We start from the raw sequence: 14,090 nt of genomic DNA, 5'->3' as shown, positions 1-14,090 counted from the left end.
AAGTTGATAGACAAACATTTACTTAATTAGTGTGTTTTATTTTTTACGGATCGCTTTGTTCTTTTTTACTTACCTTTGTTTTTTTTATTTTTTTATTTTTTTTTAAAAGATTTTATTTATTTATTTGAGAGAGAGAATGAGATAGAGCATGAGAGGGGAGAGGGTCAGAGGGAGAAGCAGACTCCCCGCTGAGCGGGGAGCCCGATGCGGGACTCGATCCCGGGACTCCAGGATCATGACCTGAGCCGAAGGCAGTCGCTTAACCAACTGAGCCACCCAGGCGCCCACCTTTGTTTTTTTTAAATTTGGTAAGTATGTGCAGTTTCCAAAATTCGCACAGGAAAGCAAGGCACATCTGGAGAGGTCTGGTTTCCAAGCCCGTGTCCCCTCTGGCCCTGCCCTTGCCCTCTGCTGACAGGCTACCCTTTAAAATGAGGGCGCGCGGGGGCGCCTGGGTGGCTCAGATGGTTAAGCGTCTGCCTTCGGCTCAGGTCATGATCCCAGGGTCCTGGGATCGAGTCCCGCATCGGGCTCCCTGCTCCTTGGGAGCCTGCTTCTCCCTCTGCTTCTCTCTCTCTCTCTCTCTCTCTCATGAATAAATAAATAAAATCTTTAAAAAAAAATAAAATAAAATAAAATAAAATGAGGGCGCGCGGGTGGCTCAGTTGGTTAAGTGGCTGCCTTTGGCTCAGGTCATGATCCCGGGGTCCTGGGAGTGAGCTCCACATTAGGCTCCCTACTCAGTGGGGAACCTGCTTCTCCCTCTCCCTTTGCCCCTCCCCCTGCTCATGCTCGCGCGCTCTCTCTCTCTCTCTCAAATAAATAAAATCTTTAAAAAATATAAATTAAAAAAATAAATTCCTAAAAATCAATTAATCAATAAATAAAATGAGTCATTCGCTCCTTATTGATTCTTTGTGAAATATAAGTGAATATCTCTCTTGAGTCTATATATTGAATGTGCATCTGTATCCTATTTTGTATATATACATAATACATATTATATCACATGTATACATGTAACTTTTATTTTTTATACATACAATTTTTAAATTAGCATGCTGCACATGCACCATGCTTCTATTTCTCAATACAGCTTGAAGATCTCTTCCTTAGCAGAATATGAAAGGTTTTTTATCATTCCTAAAATCAGCACCTCCAACCCTTTCGTTCTGACAGGTAAGGACACTGAGGCCCAGAGACTCCATCTGTCCGCTGAGCTCAGCCCATGGAGGTCCAGGAGACCGCAGGTCCAGCCCAGGGCTCCTTCCATTAATCACAGATGGACCGAGTGTCCAGGGCCCCCTGGGATGAAAGGTCTTCCCAAGGCGACAGGCTGGGTCACACGTGTGCCGCCCTCCGCCGTACCTCAGGCAGAGGGCCAGAGCCCCCCGGGGACCTCATCCAGACCTCATCCAGACACAGGCCCCAGAATGGTGGCTAGAGAAGGCTTAGGCTCCCCTCAGCCCCCTGCCTCTCCCCCTGCACAGACAAGCAGCCCGAGGCCGGGCGATGCACAGTGGTGGCCCCCAGCCCAGCCTCCCCACGCTGTGGGGCTTCAGATGAGTCACCTGACAGCACTGAGCTTCAGTGCTCTCATCTGTCAAACAGGGATGCCCTGTGGTTCCACTGCAGCATGGGGCGAGGTGGCCGGGAACAGGGCTGAGCGTTTCCCGTGCTCCATGGCTGGGCCTGCTACGAACAGCGGCACGGCGTCTCCCCAGCACGGCCTTTCGGAAGCAGCCACCCAAAGGTGGAACACCAGCCAACGGAAAGCCGGTGTGGGGGGCCGGGGAGAGCGGGAGCAGGGTGACCTCCTCATCAGGAACAGGGCCTGCGTCGGCCCAGGGCCAGGTGCCCGCCTGGATTCAGCGCAGGGATTGAACAGAGAGCCTTCAGCAGAGGAGGTGAGAGAAAGGTGAGAAAATCCTGACAAGGCCCCAGCAGCCCTTCCTTGGCCCATTCTCCAAAAGCAGGCCCAGAAGTACCAGAGCCCCGGAGCCCAGCCTCCAGCCCCGTCTCTCCATTGATAGATAATTCCCTGCGGCCCTCTCAGCCCCCCATCTGGCTTTGCCAGCCATCATTTCTATTCCCATGACCACCCTGGCCTCTCCACAACCCTTGGGACAGGCATGGGAGCTGCTGTTATCCCAGGTTTGCAGATGGGGAAACCAAGGCCCGGGAGGTCCCCAAAATGACAGAGTCTGTGAAAAATGCAACAAGGGGACCCTGACCTTCCTTATCCAGGAAGAGCGTGCCCCCTACTTTGGTACCGTAGGAAAGTCCCCAGGCCTCTCCGAGTCCCAGCTTCCTTATCTGTAAATCAGACTCTCTCAAAAGTCCCCTCACTGCTTAGTTAACTCCTCAAATTCCAAGAATCAGGGAAAAGGATTTCCTTCCTCTGGCCCATCTGTGCCAACCCTACCTTGGGGGTCTGAGCTGGCAGAGCCCGGGGCCGAGTCTGGGTGCCCATATTTGGTGGGATCGCAACCCCATTGGCCTGATCTCCGGGTGTTGGACCCTCCCTGGCTCTTAGTCACCTGCCCAGGAATGCGGGCACTTGTGGGAGATGACAGAGCGCCTCCGAGCTTCTGCCAGCCAGGTGCTCTCCAACCCCGCGTTTCCTGCTCAGGTCCCTGCTGGAAGGCCGCTGCGTGCGCTCCGGAGACCGAGAGGGGGATCTCATCATGTCTGTCCCATGACGGCTCAGATTTTATCTTGCTCTCTTCGTTTCCGAAGAAGGACATTATTTCTCCAGGGTAAAATTAAGATGCGAATACTTCATCTCATAGATTCCTTGGAGGCAACCGATGAAGTGAGATTTTTTTAAAAGCACATTTAGCAAGGAGCTGGCCCAGACGGGGGCGTGCGGGGCCTCGCAGGACCAGGCACCTCCGTGTGGACACTTTCCCAAGCGCTGACCCGCCGAGTGGTCACGGCCAATCCCTAACCCCCAAAACAGGGAAGGGATCCCTGTTTTCCAAAGAAGGAAAATGCCCAGAGAAATGAAAATACTCCCGAAGTCACAGAAAATAAGTGGTAAAGCTGAGATTTGAGGAAAGGGAAGTTATTGGCTCTTCCCCATTTGGTGCCCAAAGGAAGCAGCTTAGGTGGGCTGTGACCCTGATTCCTGCTTTCAGCATTGCCTCTACGTACCCCCCTCCACCCCGCCTTGTCCTTTCTCAGACAGCTTCCCCCTGTCCAGCAGAAACCTCTCCCCAGACATCCGGGATCCTGGAATGAGCAATGCGGATACACCCTTTTCTTTTCTATGGATGCCCATTCATTTTGTGATTTTCAAGTCTCAATGTATTATTTTTTAATTTGCCAGAGAAGCTGTGAAATTATATGACTATTCTGCCTACCTTGCATTCTCTCATTTCTCGGTGCATCTAATCTACAAAAGAATAATACTTTTCTTTTTCAGGATTGGTTGCTTTATAAGCACTGACTAATAAAACCAAGGGCTTAGCTGTCACCCGCAAATCTCACAGCAAATGGGGGCCACGCTAGAATAGATCCAGGTCTCCTCAGACCCCAAGCCTGTGGCTTTTCCACTCTGTCTCCACCTCCCCCAAGAGAGAAACAGCCTAAGGGCCTGGGTCTGCCTGCCTGCCTGCTCCAGGCCTCCCCAGCCTGGGGCTTAATTGCACACGTGGCAAGTCTTCAAGTCAAGATGAAAGAACCAGCAATATAGAACTTTTCCACACACATGCCTCTCATCTGAAAGTCCTATCTATCTATTTATCATCTATTAATGTTTTTAAAAGAAGGTAATTGACTCTCCCAACACAGCTCAGAGGCAGGAGGAGACGGTCTTTCCTTTTTTTCTCATGAAGAAAGAAGCCTAGAGGTGCGGGCTGGGCGGCTTTCTCCGGGGATGGGCGTTTGAACATGAGCTAGAATGCTGAATGGCAACAGCTCTGTTTTCCCGTCAGAGAACCTGACCCCCACCTGTCTCCGTTTCCCTTTGTAGTTATGTCTCAGATCTGCTTAAAGACCACCTGCCAAAGGGAATCAGCATGTCACCAAGGCCTCCTCCCAGCTCAAGCATTAAGAGCAGTGACCAAGGCCAGGAGAGGATTCTAGACTTTGTCCTGGAGTCCTCTCTTGGGGGGATGATGTTCATCTCGTGGGGTTGTCATGGGATTCCAGGAGATAACTCGTAGAGACTTCCTAACCCAAGGCCCGGCACACGGATTAGAGACACTTACTGTTAGGATTTGCTGGCCTCTGACTGAAATCTGTAATTATCATGCTGCATTGATTATTGGCAGGGAGCAAACATGGTATAATTTTTAAAAATTATATAAATTATCTTCTAGATTTTTTTTAAACTTTCTATGACTATATCTGCCTTTGTTTCTGCTTGTATGGAAATTAAAATTTTGCCTTTTCCTGCAAAATTATCTTTTATAGCCTACTAGATTATGATAATAATACTTTGTACTTTTGTCGGGCCTTTTATCCAGGAATCTCAAAGCACTTCATAAACTTTAATTAATTCTTGCAGCAAGCCCCGTGAGGTAGGTGAGCATTATTAACCCCATTTTACAGATAAGGAGAGTGAGACATTGAGAAGTTAAGTAATTTGCCGACGGCCCCAAAGCGTTTAGTAGCTAAGTCTGAACAAGACCGCAAAACGCCCGTCTCAGGCCTTACTTGGCCCGCTGGGGCTGCCCCGCTGGTCTCCCCGGGGCCCCCCCGGGCATGATTGATGGGGAGGCCTCAATTGATTGCAGCGTCCATGTTAAGTACATGTTGTTGGGCTTACAGGCGTTATGGGGAATTAGTGAGGCTGACTCACGTTTCGCCCCCAGGTACTGGCCTATCTTCAGGTGAGCTGGGCAAAGCCTGCGCACCCATTTCTCAGATCAGAATGTTCCTCTGCTACAAGACTGTCTCGGCCAGTAGACTCCCATTTCCCTCCTATTTGGACTCAGCTAAGCACTGGGTTAGGGGCTACTTTACCTGTTCACCTCCTCTAACAATTCTTATGGCAACCCTGAGAGGGATGTTGTGACCCCTCCCTTGCACATGAGGACACCGGAGGCTCAGAAAGTGGAGTGGTATATCCAAGGCCACACAGTAGGACCAGAATGCCAACCAGGTTCTGGCTCAAAGATGGGTGATCTTGTCACTCGACCGGCCGACAACTGGCATCTGGCTGTGTCCCGGGGAAGGCTGTGGCTTTTCCAAGGGGCAACGGCAGGTGAGTAAAGAGTCTCTATTGTCATCGTAAGCCAGGTCAAGCTCATAGCTTCCCTTCGTGGATGCGCGAATTAATAGGCAACTCTCCTAGGAAGGTCTTGCTCTAGGCAAGATTTCAGGAAGGGACATGGTTCCTCCAGAGACCCCTTCCAAAGGGTGCCAGCAGAAGGCTTTTATCGCCTGCCTCTACACTGCCCCATCCTTCCTTACTCAATGGCCTCTCACCACGGGCAGCAAAACTCCTTCCCTGGGAAGGGGGCTTGAGACCCTGGGATGACTCAGGATACTTCACTTTCCTCTAACATTACTGTTGAAGTTGGACAAGCCTGGATTTGAATTCTGGGTCTGTACTCACTTATGGTTAATCCTGGGCAAGTCCCAACCTCTGCACAGCTCAGTCTCCTCATCAGTAGAGGGACTGGTTGCTAGGATTAAATGAGTTGATGAACACAAAAGCCCACGGCACAGGGTCTGCATTCAGTAGGTGCTCATTAATGTCCCCTCTCCCCTCGTCTTCTTGCCAGGTCATTGCCTGAATGGAGCTGAATGACTCACAGCAGTGCTACCCCGTTCTTTTCCTTGTGGGCTTGGCCAGCATCCTGGCTTAGACTCTTGAGGCCCTGCCATAGCTCACCCAGGTCACTGCCACACCCACCAGCGGTCACAAGAGCCCTCCCTGCAGTCCCCTGCAACCACTGGCAGGGCCAGGGGATTGGTTGGAGGTCACCCAGCCCTGCCTCTCACCCACGGTGGGTGCTGCTTTTGCCTCTTTCAGATCCTGAGACTCAGACCCTCCTCCCTAAGGTGGAGTGTTGGACTCAGTGTGTTCAGAGAGCTTAATGGCCCAGGGCAATGAAGATGTGACCTGACAGCCCAGGATCCCTTCCGCCCCCGTGTTTGAGCCACAGGCTGAGCCTTAGGAAACCAGGAGCACCTCCTCAGTGCCCTCCAGCGAGGGGTAGGCACTGGGGTTCAGTACCACAGCCTGAACGCTCAGGATTCTCTCAGGGGTGGCAATCTGAAGAAACCTAACACAGTTTCCTATTGGATTATCTCTTTAAAAAATAAGAATCATCACACAACAACATTTAAGGTTGAAACAAGTTCTAAAATACCAGCCCAGCTTTCTCTCTCTTCTTTACCTGTGGGCTCCTCCGTGTTCTTTTCAGCTCAACTGTTGAATCTTAGTTTATCACAAGAACCTCTGCCCCCGGCACACTCAAGGTCTTGGTCAGCTTGACACTAAAAGTTCCTCCTGGACTTGGCCCTTTCTCTGCCCCAGCCAAAAGCAGGCTGGGTGGCCTGGCCGGCCCTCTACCACACGGAGCAAAGCCAACCTGCACCCAGAACCTTCGGCAGGGTCCCCACGGAAGCTGGCAGGGGCAAGGCAGCGTTGAGGCTCTGAGGCACCTTGAGGAGGTGGAGGGACCAGGTGGGTTGGGGAAGAGGGTCTGGCAGCAAGAGCAGGGAGGCCCGTGAGGAGAGGGGTGAGCACTTCCTCCTCGCCAGAGGGGGGTCCTGGGCCAGCACCCGAAGAAGGCCTCCCAACATGAGGCTGGAGCTCAGGCCACCAAACACTGCCTTGAAACATTAGTCAGGGTCGTTGGAGCCTCAGGCTGGCCGGGCCACCAGGCCTCCTAGGCCAGGTATCCTGGGCCACCGCCTACAGGACAGGTCCTGCTGCCCCTTGTGTCCCCCTCACTAGACAAGCTCAAAGCTCGGAGGGCGTGTCCTTGTGCACCCAACCTTGTTCAGGGTGGCCTATCCAGTGACAGAAGCATCCGGTCTCCAGATACCCTGCCGCTCAGAGGAAAAAAGTGAATACGGTCATCATGCTGACCCGCATGTTTGCGTGTGGGTTCCCCAGGCAGCTTCTGACAGAGCGATGCCCCCAGCCTAGGAAAGCTACGGCTGGCCACTTGCCCTGCACCCAGCATACCCGCAGCTGCCTCGGGTCTTCAGCTCCCCAGTGGGTCTGCTGCCCCCACAACCTCCCAGGATGGGTTAACCTGAGCCAGTCCCTTGAGCCTTGACCAATGGGGAGGTTCTGAGCTGCAAAGCCAAAGACCTGGCCTTGGCCAACCCCACCCAAGTCCAGCCCTCAAGGATCCTGTCTTCCCATTCTCTGGGGCATCTGCCCACAAAGACGGCCTTTCTTATTTAAATAGTGGCAGAATTAAATAAATGTTTGCTAAGCCCTTGAGCCTAGACAACCTCATGAACTCCCACACTGATATGTAATCAGTCCTTCCACTCAAGGGAATCAGACTTCTTTACAGCAGTGTGTCCTTCTAGAAGTTTCTGACTATCACAAAGGGTGCAACTGTAAAAGAACGCGGATGGTGCTCACATGTTCGTGTGTGTGTGTGTGTGTGTGTGTGTGTGTGTGTACATACACACTTGTGTGTGGCCCCTGGGATCCCACGTGAAGTATCTCATACAAGCCAGATTACAAATATGACCCTGAACCAAGAAAGCCCAGCCCAGGGGCCAGGCCTCTCCTCTCAGATGAAGGGAGTGAGAAGAGAGATGGGCTCATCCTTGGTCTGGCTTAGAAGTGCTCAGCCCCAGAAGCAACTCTGTTTTCTCTCATCTTCAAAAATCCACCCCTGGATGGTTCAGTGTTGAAGTATGTAAGTATGTGACTCTTGATCTCGAGGTCACGAGTCTGAGCCCCACATTGGACGGGAAGATTACTTTTTTAAAAAACTAACTTTTTTTTTTTTTTAACTTTTTTTTTTTAAAGATTTTATTTATTTATTTGACAGAGAGATAGAGAGCACAAGTAGGCAGAGTGGCAGGCAGAGGGAGAGGGAGAAGCAGGCTCTCCGCTGAGCAGGGAGCCGGACATGGGGCTCGATCCCAGGACCCTGGGATCATGACCCGAGCCGAAGGCAGCCGTTTAACCGACTGAGCCACCCAGGCGCCCCTTAAAAAACTAACTTTTAGTACTTATGATCATAAAAGTTAAAACTTGATTGTTACAGAAATTTTGGAAAACACAGAGAAATATGAAGAGAAAATAATAATGACTGTAACTTTTACTGAGCCCTCCGGGCTTGGTGGGTGCACATTCCTGTGAGCGGGGGTGGGGGGTGAGAGGGGGTTAGGTGGTAGGCTTCAGGCAGGCAGGCAGGCCCGGAGCCGCCTCCGAAACAGTTCACATTCTATGCTTTTCCTTCCAATGTCATCTTCTCCCCCACCCCCACCTTTTCAACAAAATTGGACCCAAATGACATTCATTTGCATTCTGCTTTCTGTGTTAAACCCTGTATTGTAAACATGTTCCCTGGTCACGAAGCATTCTTTGAAAACATCATTTCAGTTACCGTATAGGATTCCAGCCTACGGAAACCTCTCCCATCATGTATTTAACCATCCTGCCTGGTGGACTTTGGGGGCAGGCCACGGAAATATGGTGGGCTCTGCGCCTCACGAGAAAGCCCTTCCCGGGGCCTGAGCCAGTTTGCATCCACTGGCCGGTGAACCAGGGCCGTGGCCGGGGTTGGGGCTTCCGGGACACCCCCAACTCTCGTCATCAAAGATAATTCTCTCCATTAAAACCGCCAGGCTACCTAGTGGTTGTGAGGTTTCCTTTTGGGGAGATGAGAAAATTCTGGAAGGAGAATAGTGGTGCTGGTAGCAAAACACGGCAAATGCCCTGAATGCTGCTGAATTGTAACTTTAAAACAGTAAATGTTATGTGTATTTTACCAATTTTTTTTTTTAAACTGTCGAACTGGAACGGTCACCGTGGCCCCAGGTTTTCTCCTGGCTCGTGCACACACACCCCACGATGGTGCAGGGGGCCTCACTCTCATCGGTGGCAGAATAGAAGGAAGGTTTCGAGCATCACAGAGAGGTCTCAAGTACTGTCTTTCGGGTCAAGGATCATCTCATTCAAAACCCTGCCTCCCCGCAATGGCTGTGTCCCCTCGACAGAAAGCCTGACGCTGGGGCTCTGCCTGCCTGACGTCCCCCCGCCACTGGGCATTGACCCAGCTGGTAGCCAGGGTTTTCTGCAGCCACTGGTTCTGTTGCCAGGATGTCTTGGCACCTGATGAGGCGTGATATTTATTGCTGTTGCCGTGGAGGGACTTTTGTGCACATCCTGGCCCAGGTGCCCCTCTTCATAAAGCCTTTCCCCATGCTTGCTGCTGGAGCCAAAGCCCTCTGCCCTTGTCCCCTTCTGCCCTGGGTTGCAGTGATCTCTGTGCTTATGTCCCCTGCTAGATGGCAGCACTTCTAGAACAGAAGCATTGTATCATTCACAGGCCGCTCCCAGCCCCCACAGCCGCGCAGGACTCGTTTCTTCAGCACACGGTGAGGGGATACTTAACAAGGTGCTGAGGGCATGGCGGCGGACCTTGTCCTCCCCACAAAGAGGCTTCCTTCCAGTTAGACGTGCAGAGGCCTTCAATGCAAGAGTGTTAGTCCGTGGACAGGAGTGGCCAAGTGATCGCTGCTGAGGAGATGTGTCCTTCACATAGATTGGGTGGAAATGGGGTCCATGTCACTATTTTCAGAGGACAGATGGTGTTCTTTGCAGCACGTGCAGCCCTTCTGCTGCATGTCCCTCCTTTGCAGCAACCCCCTTCCGGAACTTAGAAGAAGGGGCTGTGTTCTAAGATTCATGTGGAAGTTATTTGGAATATAAGGTGTATGTTAGTGGAAACACTCCTATGAAAGGTAACCAGTTGCCCAAAATCACTCACAAACTCAAGTCAGCCCATATGTTTGAAATGCCACACACTAGTCAGTAAAAAATATTAGAATCTAATGGCCCTAGAACCCTGGTGAGATGCTGGTTGTCCTAACCTCACTTGCCTAAGAGTACAGGCAGACCCAGGCTAAGTGCCTCCAAGACCTCAGGAGCCCTTACCCCACCTGCTCACATAGGACCAGCCCCCTAAGAGCGATCCCTTGTCCTGTGTCTCTCTCTGGCAGACCCTTGCTGTGGATGCTTACACACAAGACGACTGAGGGGGCTGAGCCGGCTAAGCCACAAGCATACAGCCTGGGGGAGCCCTTGAGCAGCCTTGCCTTGGCACCACCATCTTGAATTTCGTGGGCCCTTAGCCCCCTGGGCCTGCTCTCACCCGTGGCCTTTAGGGGAGCTGGGGGAAGCAGGCAGTGAAGTGAAGCCCCTTTACAGCTCACCCCAGCAGACTCCAGTCAGATCTGAGAGTTGGCCCACACTCATTGACAGGGGTGGATAAAGCTGGGTGTCACTGGGGGCAAGTGATGCCTTGGTGCCTGGTCATTTCTGCTGAGGCCATCACCAGAACTTTGCAGAACTCAGGGTTGGGGAGCCAGAGAGCAGCTTTCCCTACTCTTCATTTGTTCGTTCAACCTGTAGATCTTTACTGGGCATCAGCTGCGTGCTTGCTTTTCGGCTGTAGACCTAAAGAAGCGTCTTTGTTGGCGGTCATCTTGGAACAGAAAGCCTGGATTCGCATCCCGCTGTTTGACTAGAAGCATAGGATTTCCCTGAGCTTTAGTTTCCTTATCTTCGACAAGGTTGTTCCCTTGCTGGGCTGTGGCAAGAGTTAAAGACGACCAAGCCCATGGAAATATTTTGTGAACCGGAAGCACTAGGTAAATGCCGAGTAACTAAGTAAACAGAGAGAGTGCGGCCAGATGGCTTTGGGGTGTGTGTTCTTCCAGGGTCTCGTTGCTTCCTTGATGACAAAAGGTAACAATCATACAAATGCTTAGACCTGCTGCCGCCTCCAAATGGTGCCTCTCCCCATCTAAACAAGGTCAACTCAAAAAGAAGGACCTAAATCAAACAATCAATCAATCAATATAAGACAAGCTTCTCATCATTTCTTAATCAGAAATATAAAAAGTAAAGAGAAAATCGCCCCTCTCCTTCTGCACAGATCTACCTGTAGCGGTATACAGGATGATAGCACAGCAGAGGTCGTTTCTTTCCTGTAGACCCCAGATAATTCTTAAACGTTCCAACATGCGGACCTAGAGCGGACGCCCATTACCCGTCCTTTGGGTGGGTTCCCAGGGGGTGGGAAGGTCCTGAATTGCGGAAGGGTGCACGTGACCTCACACATCATATTCACACAGGAGCCTGCTCTAGAGCTTTGCTTCTCCAGCATCTGTGTGCCCACAGCTCACCCGGGTCTTGTTAAAACACAGGTTGTGGGTCACTAGGTCTGGGGAGGGGCCTGAGAGTCTGGATTTCTAGCAAGCCCCCATGCGACTGTGGGACCACAGGCCTCCATCTGAAGGCCAGGGCTGGGGAGTCATGGTCCTTGCCCCTGGCAGCACGTTAGGATCACCTCAGGGCTCTATGGGTCATGCTTGAACACCACTCCCTTCAAACTTTTCTGCTTTAATTGTTGAGGTTGGGGGTCGGGGCATTGGCGTATTTTGAAAGCGCCCCTGATAATCCTAATGTTCAACGAAAGACCCTTCATTTTAGGCCGGCAGACTTATCAGCAAACACAATTTGTATAGTCTCTTCTTGATTAAAATAAAACATGTGTTGTTAACAATAATGTATTGGTATTTCAATATTGATTCATCAGTTGTAACAAACATACCACATTAATGCAAGATGTTAATAATAGGGAGAACGTGGGCGGGCAGAGGAGCAGGTATATGAGAACTCTGTATTTTGTGCTCGATTTTTCTGTAAACCTAAAACTGTTCTGAAAAATAAAGCCTATTAATTTTTTAAAAAAAATTAACAACTGGCATTATGCAGACACTGACCAATCAGATGGAAGCAGAGTCCCTGGGGGATGGGCCGCAGGGACTTCGCTGAGGTCATGGAGGGAGGGGGGGGGAAGGGGGGGGTCCCAAGGGAGGGGCTGAGTAGTCAGAAGGCTCAGGACTGCAAAATTACTTCAATATGTGAGCAACTATCATGGTCTCAGCACCCAAATATCAACTCTGACTAATGCCACTATTATCAGTTGTTGTATATGAATTAAAGGCAGAAATGAAGAACGCCAAGAAATGACAACTTGTACAGTACATATTGTTATCCTCATTGTATACACGAGGAAGCAGAGGCACACGGAATTCGTGACTCGCCCAAGGTCCCAAGACTGTTCAGTGGCAAGCCTGAGAGCCGACCCCAAGCTTGTCGGCCTCAAAACCTAAGCTCTTCTCTGGCTCAAGTTGCTGGTGTTTAGTGAGCCTAATCAAGGCTTACTGGTTTACTTCTCTGCGAAGGTGGGTCATGAAGCTGGCATTTGCAAAGTGCCAAAAAAGTACACCTCCGTTTGTGCACAGGAGGCTAGAGTTCCTGCCCCGTTCGGCCACTCACTTCACCGGGAGGATCTTTTCCCTCCTTCTGCTTCACTGTAGACCTGGAGGAAGTCAGCACTGCAAAGACCTTCGGGCTCCTTCGTCAGTGGTCCCTCCCTCCCATTTTATAGACCGGAAAAGTGAGGCTCGGAACAGGGAGGCAACCTGGCTAAGCTCTTGGCAGGGTGCAGGTCAGAGCACTGTAATTCTCCCAAGTGCACAGGTGCAATTAAGCCGTAAGGAGCCATCCCCCCCTGCAGTCAGTGGGCCACAAGGCCGCTCTGTGAGCTGCGTGCAGTGATGTAACTGGGAGTTGTCCATGTATGACTTTACAAATGTGTGACAGGGATGCCTACACTTTCCCTGTGCTTCAAATCTGCAACTCAGCATCCTTCCGGATATTTCATCTGGCCAGCATGCGCTTCGCGAAAGTAATGGTTAGAGGAGAGTCCATTTAATGTAATGAGGGGTTTGGTTTTATAAGCAGGAAGAATTGCCTTTGTCCAGCAGCATGAAAAAGTGGTTTTTTAAAAGTTAAAATCATATCACGGGGTGGCTCTCAGACTCCGGCAATGTATCACACCTCAGCAGAGAGTTACAGGGGTGCTTTCTCCCAAAGGGAGGTCACAGCTGAGGATGCTCAGCCTGTGGCTCAGGGAGCTGTTCCCACTTGCTTCTAAAGCGCTGAGTCAACAGACTTTCCAAGGAATACCCTGTCCTTGGCTGGAATCCTGTCCTGAGAACACGGTTCCTGGAGGGCCAGGTTGAAAGGGGATCATGGGCTCAGTAGGTTCAGATGGTCTTCAAAATGCAAATGCCGTTGGGTATGTTGCTATGTGTATGTCTGAAATCAACATTTATACCTTTCGCCTGGAGCTTCAGGGTCTGACATGGTAACCACCAGCCGGGCATGGCTATTTAAAAGCTTAAACTAATCAAAATGAAATGCAGTTATAAATTTGATTTCTCAGTCACTCCAGCCTCATTTCAAGAGCCACACGGGGCTAGTGGCTGCCACACTGGACAGCAGAGATCCCCAACACTTTCATCATCGGACAATGGATTGGTGCAGGCGTAGAAAGTGAGCACCATTGGCCGGAGGGGGTGCAAAGAGCATATCATATAGACCCGGGGAACCAATCAGAAAGGCCCAAACCACATGTTCAAGTGAGAGAGTCTGTAAGTCTAGATGTGGTCAGAAAATCTAGACCTGGGGATGGTGATGCCATCCTACAAGGAGAGATTCTCCAGCTACATCAAGGTGCCAGATTGGTTCTGCCCAGAACACAGTTCTGTAGATCTGTTCTCACTTTATCACATACCACATTTCTCCAAATCATTATAAAACATTCATAAACACACTGGTAAAGTCTGAGTACTGTTTTATCCTACAGCTACAGCATAATTTTATCATCCTTCCACCCATGTTGGATATTTGACGTGTTTCCAATTTCTGTTATCATAAATGACATTTTCATGAATGCCTTTGTGACTAAAATGTCATTTGCTTTTCAGAGTCTACCTATGGATAAATAGAGCCCTACAAGTGGCTTTGCTAGACTAAAGGGCACAACATGTTTGAGGCTTCTCACACTTACTACGAA

This window comes from Zalophus californianus, chromosome 8 (assembly GCF_009762305.2).
Source record: "Zalophus californianus isolate mZalCal1 chromosome 8, mZalCal1.pri.v2, whole genome shotgun sequence".
Classification (NCBI taxonomy): Eukaryota; Metazoa; Chordata; class Mammalia; order Carnivora; family Otariidae; genus Zalophus; species Zalophus californianus.
This window is presented reverse-complemented; position numbering follows the sequence as displayed.